Below are 10,313 nucleotides of genomic sequence, written 5' to 3'. Positions count from 1 at the left end.
AATAAAAAACAGACGCACAAATACAGTGGACAATTTGGTGATGGACAGAAGGGAGGGCATTTTGGGGGGCTGGGAGAATGGGGTGAAGGGCTAAAGAAGTACAAATTAGTAGCTGATGGATGGTCAAGGGGATGGGGAGCGTAGCATAGGGAATGCAGTTAGCATTAATACGTTGGCTAGGTGGAGGGTCAGGGGAGGGAGGATGCAATTGGGGGGATCGTTTTATGAACTATATAGATGTCTAACCAATGTATTGTTAACCTGAAACTAAATAAAAAATAATTTAAAAAATAAAATTGAACATTCAAAGAAAAAAAAAATCATTGTTATATGAAAAGGTAATCGAAGAATATACTGCCAAAAACAAAGGAGAAATTATTGTACAGACAGATCGGACAGTTGATTAATACAAATGTTATCATGATATATATGCTATTTGTCAGAAGTTTTAAGTTTATAATTTGTTATGAGTTCTGAATAAATATGAAATTGTCTACTTAATTTTGCACTTATAATTTTGTATTGTTTTTCTTGAAGAAATCCTCTCCCCTCAAATTATATGAGCTTCAGGGTCTTCAAAGTTTGAACACACCCTTTACTAAAACAAGCTCTCCTCTTTAGAAATTATACACACTTATGTTTGATACTGATAGTCATATTACTATACAGCCACGAGGAGATAAGCCTGGCAAGCTGTGTCTCAAGAAGCTGGAGAGTATAGAATGAATACCTCGGTAATTTACTATAGTTTATATCTGACTTAGAGTCCTATAAGCTCAGACTTGATTTTATTAGTGCATCATGAACAGATCTATCTCTCAGAGCCATCTCACATTAGCTGAGTTCATGAGACTGATGTATATAATTAAGATGGCAATTAATTGATTTACAGGGTGAGATTACTGTCATAGGGCTCAGAAATACTTGAAGAACATCGGTTTAGTACATTTTCTTTCTGTAGAAAACTGTATTGGAAGCCAATGTATTAATTTTTAATGAGAGATTTCTGATAGAAGAGCTAGAAATACCTGAAACTGTAGGGAGGGTATGTTTTCCCTGAAGGCAGATTTGCATGGAACTCCAAATTCTAATCAGAAATTTACTCGATGAGCATAAAATCAAAACAGAGCTAGAACTGAATTTTTCAGTTTAAAACTCTGTTTTGTATGTTTTTGCCATTGGAATTTGCATATTCAAGGACCATTTGGCTACAAACGCCTATGTCCATTTCCACTTTAAGGATGGCCCTCTTTGTGAAATTGAAACTACCCAAGTCTTATTGCTGAGGATACCTCCTCCATCAGTAGTTCTTAGATGTGACTTTCCTTTCCTCTAAGCTTTCATAGCTGGTCCCTTTCAACTGATAAATATTGTCCTCTGTAAAATGATCACACATCTGTAGTCGGATCTATCATAAATCTTAATGTTTTACTCTCAAAAAAGCATAGTTTGCTCTAAATATGCTGAGACTTTCTCTAGGGAATGTTACTTACAGCATTATTTATTATCATTCGGTCCAGAAATGGCTTAATGTATGACAGTAAGGCCATGACCAAGAACATTCTGGCTCACCTCTTCAATATACTATTATACAGTTAATAAGAGTTAACATAGAAGAAACCATATTGCCAAACATAGAATGCTTATGCTAAATATTAAGTGAAAAAAAAAGGCACAATGTAAATACCTAATGAAAACAATCAGGCAAACTTTTTAGACTTAGAATTGCAAATGGACAAGAAATGAAAAGAAAGATTTTCTTCTTTCATTAAGAGTTCTATTAATATGGTTATAATGCTATTTTGAAATTTATGCAACCAAACCATTTTCTTAAATTTCTACGTCCTTCTAATACTTCTTTATTTGGTATGAAACGGTGGTTATCTGAATTTCAAAGGTATGAAACAAAGCTTCGAACTGTCTCAAGGATTTAGAAACTGGGTTTTCAGTGATACCCATTCATTTGTTTATTAAATATTTTTAGTGAAGACCTACTATGGGTCCGGTACAGTTTCAGCCTGTATGTTGCAGACAAAAGAATGGACATTCTACTAATGCAGAAAAAGGCAGATTAATTTAGTCCTAGAGGCAACTGATTAGAATAGATAGAAAATTGCCAGAGGTGGAGAAATAAGACAAAGGACTTTGAAATGTGGCCATCAAGTGGTTAAAGTTTATTATTACATCTGAAGATGTTCCAAGAAGTTTAATCTGGAAAAATGGAAAATCTAAGTCCCCAAAACCCAAAATAAAGACACTGTTTCAGTATAACTTCTCCAAATGTGGGAGGGTGAGGTCTAATTACAAAGAATCTGAGCCAACAAAATGATTGATCTGTTATCAAAAAAAAAAAAAAACCAAAAACCTGTTAAATATACAATCTGCATTTTTCAATACAGGTCAGCCTTAACCAATAGTAAATGAAAAAATGTGGAGGCTTCACCCTAATTACTGAGAAACAACTCAACTGATCCTAAAATACCACTTTCCCACTCTCAAATCCTATCAATCACAGGTTTACAGGTTCAGCTACTTAAGCATGCCCACACTCTTGTTTTTATCTGTGCCCACAGCCACTATCACCTTTTCGCCAGGATTACTGCATCAGCCTCCCACCTAGCATCCCTGCTTGAAGTTTAATGCTCAGATCCTTCTCCACCTAGCTATCAGAGTAAGTTCTCTAAAACACACCAGTGGTTCCCTATACCCTTAGGATAGGGAAGCTGTAAAAGCATGACTGACTTGGTCTTTTATGAGCTGGCTCCTCCTATCTTTCCAACCCCCCCCCCCTTTTTTTTTAAATCCCCAGGGCTGTGCCATGCCATTTCTTTCCTTTGAGTCTTTGCACTGCTGTTCTTTGCTAGCCTGGTACCTCTGGTGCCTCATCCGTCTACGATATCTCACTTTTTCTATGGCACAGTAATAATTACGTAGTATATTAACAATCCCTTGACTGCCTTCTATCTCCCTCCAGACCACAATGCTGGTTAGGAACGTATCCCTCTCAGTAACTGCTGTATTCCCTATATCATCGCTGTGCCTTCCATAGACTAGGAGCTCATTGAATATTTGCTGAATGAATAAAGTGAGTGGATGAACTCATTTAATATAGTGTGTTTCTGAAACAAAGGGACTACCATTTTCTGGGCATCTATTTTGTGTCATGTCTTGTACCAGGGATCTTTCAGACATGATTTTATTATTACTATACTGTGTGATGATAACATTCACCATTTATTAAAGACCCACGATATGCTGGGTCCTATACTGCATGTTTTATAAACATTACCCTTACATAGCCTTCATTTGCCTCCTTTTTTAATGAGTATTAATACAAAGTTGTCTGAAGTTACAAAGCTAGGTTCTCCTTTTGTTTCCCCACCCCTCCCTGCAGTTCCCACGTTAATGGTGCCATGGTTCTACCTTTATCTTCTCTCTGTCCCCTTTCACAATGTTACGCTCAGAGACCGCTCCATTCTGACAAAATCCTAGACTCAGAGGGAGATGGAGCTAGAAAGGATCCGGGAGACCAGGTAAACCAACTCTCTCATCACAGAAGTGAGACCACTGAAAACTGAACAGTGATTTTCCCCAAACCTCAGAATTCCTTCTTAGTCGATCAAGGAAGGGTCTTTCCACATACAGCTGTTATTTATTAGGGGGACATGTTTAAACTTTCAGTAACAATACTGTTGGTAGCTAATATTTTCATAATGGTTACATGGTCTTCAAATTTCAATTTCATGACATTTCATGAGGAGGTTGTTAAAAATGTGAATAATGATTCCTTAGTTTGGGGTATGGCCAAGGAATGTGTTCTCTTAACTAGTACCTTTGATGACTCTGAGCCAGGTGGCACAAGGGCCACACTTTGGGACGCTGCTTTAACCACCCCATCCAGTGTAATCCTTATGGCATTTATTCAAACCAGCTGGCTGCAGTTTTCCTAGCAGGCTGTGGCCCTCCCTCTCAAAGGTGGGCTTTATGTCTCTCTGCTCTGTGCCCTGCAGCCCAGGTCAGGCAAACCCTCCGGGGCCAATCCTAGGTTTCAGGGGTCAGGAGTTCTGACACTAGGTAAAAACACAGGTTATCTTAGGACTGATCATGGATCTGGCTTAGAAAGAAACAGTGAGTCAAGTTGCAGGGCTAGGTGAGGCTGGAGGAGGAAGGTGGAGCAGCAGGTTAGGGGCAGAGGCTGCTGCAGGCAGAGGAGAGGAAAGTATGCTAAAGGAGAGATTTTGGAGTTCCTGGCCTGGCAGCAAATAAAGTATGGATGGGTGACAGACTTTGCCTCATTTGAAACCCATGTTGTGTGTGTAAAAGGAGAAAGTGAAAGAAAAGGTGTGGGCATTTGTTTCCCTGTTTCTCTAGTGCCTATTGCAGGATCGGGGCCACACAAGGTCGCTCAGTTGCTGTAATCGGTTCCCTCAGGGGGGCTAGCCCAAAACTCTGCACGCACCAAGGCTTCCATCTCCTGATTATGTTCCATTGCTTCCTTTTTTTTAGTAATAGCAGCAGAAGTTATGAACAGAAGAAAACACAGAGCAGTGAAGAGGGAAGACAGGCAACTGGGATCAGAGGCACAGGGAGAAGAAAATCAGCAGAGGACGCATCTGAGAGAGGTTCTGCTCCTCTTTCTCCTGAGAAACAAGGGGATGGGAACAGCAGGAGTCCCCTCCTGCCAGCCTCCAGCCTTGGGCTCCGTCAGTCTCCAGGGATGTTTAGGACGGAGATACTTGGGCAGAGCAGAAGGCAGTTCCTTCCTGAAGCCGCTTGGACCTGTGGGATCACCTTTCCATTTGGCACACTGTGGAGACCCGGCCACCGAAGGCCATCATCAGGAGCTAAGAGGGACTATAAATAATAGGTGACAGGAGGCTCGTGCCGTCTGTCCCTTTTCTTTCCCCAGTCACCTCAGAGACAGCAGGACAAGGCCAAACCTTTCAAGTGGCTCCTCCGCTCCTCCACCTGGCTTGCCCGCTTGAGGGGAAACAGCCCGGCATCGGGGACGCAGCTACTTGGTATCACTGTCCTGGTACCCACTGTTCTTTCTGGCTTCATCTGGGAGCTCTCCTTTTCCTTGCTTGAGTGTGCTCATCGCCTGTCTACAGTGCTTACAGAACAGGAGGCTGCTGCAGCCTTGGGGATGCAGAGTGCATGAAGCATCATGATGTTCACGAGGGCCCTAAGAGAGAGCTCTGTCCTCTGAGGGTGGGATGAGGTAGAGCAAGAATGCCTCCATCCTGGTCTCGGACGGCCCATCGGTGTACCGAGACTGGCTGTGAGCAACCTGAGGGCTGGGACCCAAGCCTCATTCATTCACTCGAACTCCAGAATCTTTTGGGCTCATATACTAGATACTCAATTAATGTGGGCTAAAAATCACAGTTGATGAGGACAGTGAAATGTTGGGCAGGGGGAATGTATCCTGCGGACAGCATTACTGCCCTAACAGACGCCCCTAATAGCCAAGGTCCTGAGGGTTGTTGTCCTACCAGACACTACTACTCTCTTTACTGGAATTATCTTATTTACCACCAAGACCATCCACTGAGGAAACAGACAGTTTAGGTAACTTCCTCCTATTCCTTGTCTGTTGTTAACCAGTTAACAACTAGGATGCAGGATGGGGACCCGAGCAGCCCCATGTCAGAGCCCTCCACTCAGAAGAACTGTGCTAAACCACCCCAGTCACATCGCAGGCTCCCATGACTTAACTCTTGAATAAATAAGTACAAGTTCAAATGGTACCCCAATTTAAAACTTTCTTGCGGGGAGCTATGTGTGTGAGAGTCAATGCTTTTTCTTAGTTTTCCTGCCAAAGAAAAATGTCCTTTGTAAAATTCCTATTGGAATGATGTTTGAGTTCAAGAATATGAGTGAGGAGCTAGAGCAGAACATTTAGGAGGCGGTAGGGAGGGCAGGGCACTGAAGTCACCTCAGTGCTCTAAGGGACAGCTGTTGGGAACTTGCAATTTTTAAAAACAAAAGGCGGGTACCGGAGCCACATTCGTGACTTCAAGAGTTTCATAAATAGTCTACAGCCATGCCACTCCGAACAGGCCCGATCCCGTCTGGTCTCGGAAGCTAAGCAGGGTTGGGCCTGGTTAGTACTTGGATGGGAGACCACCTAGGAAGACCAGGTGTTGTAGGTGTAAAAAATAAAAAAAAATAAGGGATTGTAAGCTAACAAGGTCCTTGCAATCTGTGAGGTCAACCAAGGGTTGCCTCGCCTAAAAAATAAAAAATAAATAAATAAAAATTAAAAAATATATATGTATATGTATATATATATAAAAGTTTCATAGATAGATTGCTTCCGATGCCAGAGAAGATACGGTCTTGACATTATTCTCCTGTGAATGCTGCCCTCAAAGGACATGGCTATTCTTCTTCATCTTTCTTTATAGACATGAGAAAGGGGGAGGGACAAAAATGATGTTTATTTTCAAAGTCTGTATAAACAAAAATATCTCAATAACAAAAGACACCTCCTCTCCCCTGCACAGCCTCAGCACTTCTGTCGAGTCTGTATCAGGCTGATTTTAACTCATGAGAAACTAAGCAAAATCTGACAGCAGGACTTTCGGTAGTTCAGCCTGAATGTCTTCAGAGCTGTAGGTGAATGAAGCAAACTCTTTCCAAAGCAGCCCTTGGAAAAAACAGCTCAATGCTGCTCTTCATTTTCTGGGAAAATTGGAGAATAAAAGTGAGAAAGACTTGAAACCTGGCAAAATTACTTATAAGAAGCCTTGTGAGTCCTTTCGTCCAGGGAGAGAGCGGGGAGAGAAAGAAAATGTTCCACATCATATAGAAAATGGGGCCACCTATTTGTGAATTCAGTGTGAAATTTTCTGTGGGAGGGGTACTACGTGATAAGAACACTTGTCCTGGTTCCTCCAACTCAGAACTTGCCTAACCAAGGCCGGCTGCATCTCTGACTTACTATCTGTAGAGGCATTTGGAGTTGAGCAAAGGGTGGACTGGCTTTGAGTAGGCCATTTGGGTTAGAATCTTAGTGTCTCTCTGTTACTTTGGTTGATGATTTGGGGCAATGCCTTTCTCCTGGAAACACAGACAAGCCGACAGACTTCTTCTGAAGTATAGGATGGCTTTATTATCTTCAACTTGTCCCATAGGAATGTCCCTGTGCATGTCACATCTTAAACTAGGTCTTACACAGTGCCTTTTCCCCCTGGCTTCCTATGATCTGGCCATACTATCTTTCTGACCAGTACCTCAAATTCTGCTTGCGTGCCATGACGCACCGCACGTACTCTTTCCTCTGTCTGGGGAACAGACAAACCACTCCCAACTTCCCCCCACCAACTCTGCTAGCTGATCTCTGACTCATCACCTCCCTGTGGAAGCATTCCCCATCCACAGAACAGGCTATTTACAGGCTCTTTTATATAGCATCTTAGATTTTCATTCGCACCATGCTTCAAAGCTGTGATTTCATATTTAGTTGTATAATTATATGACTGTAAGCTCCACAAAAGCAGGATGTGTTTCTGGTTTGCTATTCCTGAAACCTCAGTTCTGCATTTGGCAAAAACTCAATAACTAATAGTTGAACCACTAAGTGACCTTAACTGAGCCTTGATTTCCTCCTTTGTAAAACTGTAACAATAATACCTAGTTCACAAGATTGTACCAAGATTAAATTCTGTAAAGTATATGGAAGTCTGTAAAGTACCTCAGGTAGTCACCTTCCATTCATTTGCTAACTCCAAGCTGGTTTCCAGCCTCATTGCTCCAGTGGATCTGCTTTTTTTAAAATCACCAATGGCCTGATAATGCTCACCAAATCCAATATTCCATTGTTGTGCCCTATATTTCTTAGTGTCCTGCTAAGCAGACTGGGTCATATGACCATATAGCCAGTGAAATGTGTGCCAAGTCATTGTGTGTTTCTTTCAGACTGAGGCAGGGAATAGCTCATTTGTAGTCTCTCTTCTTCCGTCCCATTAACCAGGGATGCTACAGGTTACAAGATGGAGGACCTTCTGTCACCCAGAGCCTTGACTAACTAACTATATGAAACATCAACCAGCAAAAGTCATGTGACATATAATAAACCTTTGTTATCTTAAGCCAATGGAGTTCTCAATAACAGATGAATTTGTTATTGCGGCATAACCTAGCTATCCTAATGAATGCAGACCTTATCATACACCACTTCTGAATCATTTAGAATTCTTCGCATGCCATCCATTTTGAAATTATTTACACCTCCAGCTTCTGGAAGGAACTCTTTCCTAATTCTCCTTCCTCTCAGACACTTAGCAGCCTTGACTGTCTCCTCTACATCTACCCATGTTCCTTTAAAAGAGAGCTCCCCAGAATTCTTTCTCTGGTTTCTATTTTCTCTTACTCTCCATGCTTTCCATGAATTATTTTATCTAGGCTCATAGCTGCAACAATCAACTTTATTCTGACTCACTATAAATCTATATTGCTGGACCGTCCCTGTCTCCTGGACACCAGGCCCCTGTGCTTCACGGCCCCTTGAACATCTTTCCTGCGCATTCCCAGAAGCATTTGAAACTAAGCATGTCCAAGAGTGATATTTTCTTTTCTTCCTGTAGTTTTCATTAGTCTAAACATCGGAATGTGCTTTCTAATACTGTTTGCTGCAATTGCCAGAAATCTATCTGAAACTGGTAAAAACAAAAGACATGCGCTGTTTCATATAATAACTAGCTTGTGCAGGGAATGGAGCTAGCTCCAAGGACTCTGGGAACCCAAATGTTGTCCCTATATCTGGATCTTTCTATGTCTAGAGCTCTTCTCTCCCTCTTCCTGTCTCTGTCTCTATCTCTCTGTCTCTCTGTCTCTGTCTCTCTCTTTCTCCCCCTCCCTCCCTCCCTCCCTCTCTCTCCCTCTCTCTTTCCTCTCTCTATTTTGTTTCTCTTTGCTACTTGTATTCTATTCCTTCTTTGTAGTGGGGGGAAGTGAGAACAGAAGGGCATGGCCACCAGCTCTTCTGGCTTAAAGATCCCAGGGAAAGAAGAAGGCTACTTTCTCTTGTATCTCTATATAAAATATCAGAAAGAAACCTTGAGTGTTCCTTGGCAAATCACTGTATGTAGGGTTTTGGTGAAATAAGATGGTCAGAAACACATCATAAACTCTCCACTAGAGACAGAAAGCCTGGGGACTGTAATTGGCAGGGGCTATGCAAGGACCACAAGGAGTAGAGAGTTTCTTCATTCATCATCCATTCACTCATTCAACAAATATTTATGGAGCCTATTCTAAATTCAATCCCCTTGGCTAGGAGCCCAAGAAATAGTGGTAAACAAGACTGAAAGAATCCCTGCCATTCTAGAGCTTGCAATTTAGTGGAGAAGACAGACATTAAACAAATGAACATGGAGATATAAGTCAATGTCACTGTGATAAGTGCTTTGAAGGAGAATTGGAAAACTAAAAAGAGGACAGGCAGTGATGTCAAGCTATTACCTGAAGAATAAGAAGGAAGGATCTCAGTACAGAGGAGGAATGAGAGTGGTATGAGCAGAGGGAACAGAACTGGCAGATACTCTGAGGCTGGAAGGAGAATGTATTTAGAGGAAGTGAAAAAAGACTATCATGATGCTGTCTGAATAGCAAAAGAAGTTGGAGAGGAAAGTACAGGCCAGATTGACAAGGCCTTGCAGGCATTATCAAGGAGTCTGACATTTCTCCTATGAAATTGGCAAACCATCAAGACATTTTAATCTCTAGCACTGAAGAACGAAATTGAAAGCCTTTTGTATACCTATGCTGGCAAAGTGTCTTGGAGAACTTGGGAAGACTACAACTCTCCCAATGAGAAAGCGATTTTGCAACACAAATGGAGTCTACAGAGGAAGATTGAGAGCTAGTGTGTTACAGTGATTATGCAGACTTAGGTATATATCCTGCTCCATCACTTATTGGACGTGACCTTAATCAAGTACTCAGTTTTCTTAGCTCCATTTTCCTTCCTGGCATAATAGGGATGATAAATTTATCAGTTAGGAAGCTTTAAGCTATAGATTGCAAAAACCCAATTTATCTGACTTGACACAGAAAATATATTATCTCACATAGCAGGAAGTTCTGAGGTAGGGCAAGCAGGGTTCGTGATTTAACAAAGTGACATCATCATGACTCCAGGGTTGCCCCACCCATTTTCTCTCTGTCATCCTTAGTGGTTGTCCAGCTCCCCTCATTGTCATAAGAGAGCTGTCTAGGCATTACACACAAACATGACAATGACCAGTAGGGGAAAAGAATATGTGCTTTCAATGAAGAAAAGCTTCCCAAAAGTCCCTATGCAGCTT

General features: G+C 41.7%; 1 pseudogene; it reads left to right on the top strand.

Annotated features, from left to right (window-relative positions):
* The first annotated feature begins 6,036 nt into the window (after positions 1–6,036).
* On the top strand, positions 6,037–6,155 carry LOC112473460 (annotated as a pseudogene).
* Positions 6,156–10,313: the final 4,158 nt, after the last annotated feature.

This window comes from Pteropus alecto, unplaced genomic scaffold (genome assembly GCF_000325575.1).
Source record: "Pteropus alecto unplaced genomic scaffold, ASM32557v1 scaffold98, whole genome shotgun sequence".
Lineage (NCBI taxonomy): Eukaryota > Metazoa > Chordata > Mammalia > Chiroptera > Pteropodidae > Pteropus > Pteropus alecto.
The sequence above is the reverse complement of the archived record's forward strand: the minus strand, read 5'-3'. Positions and strand labels throughout refer to the sequence as shown.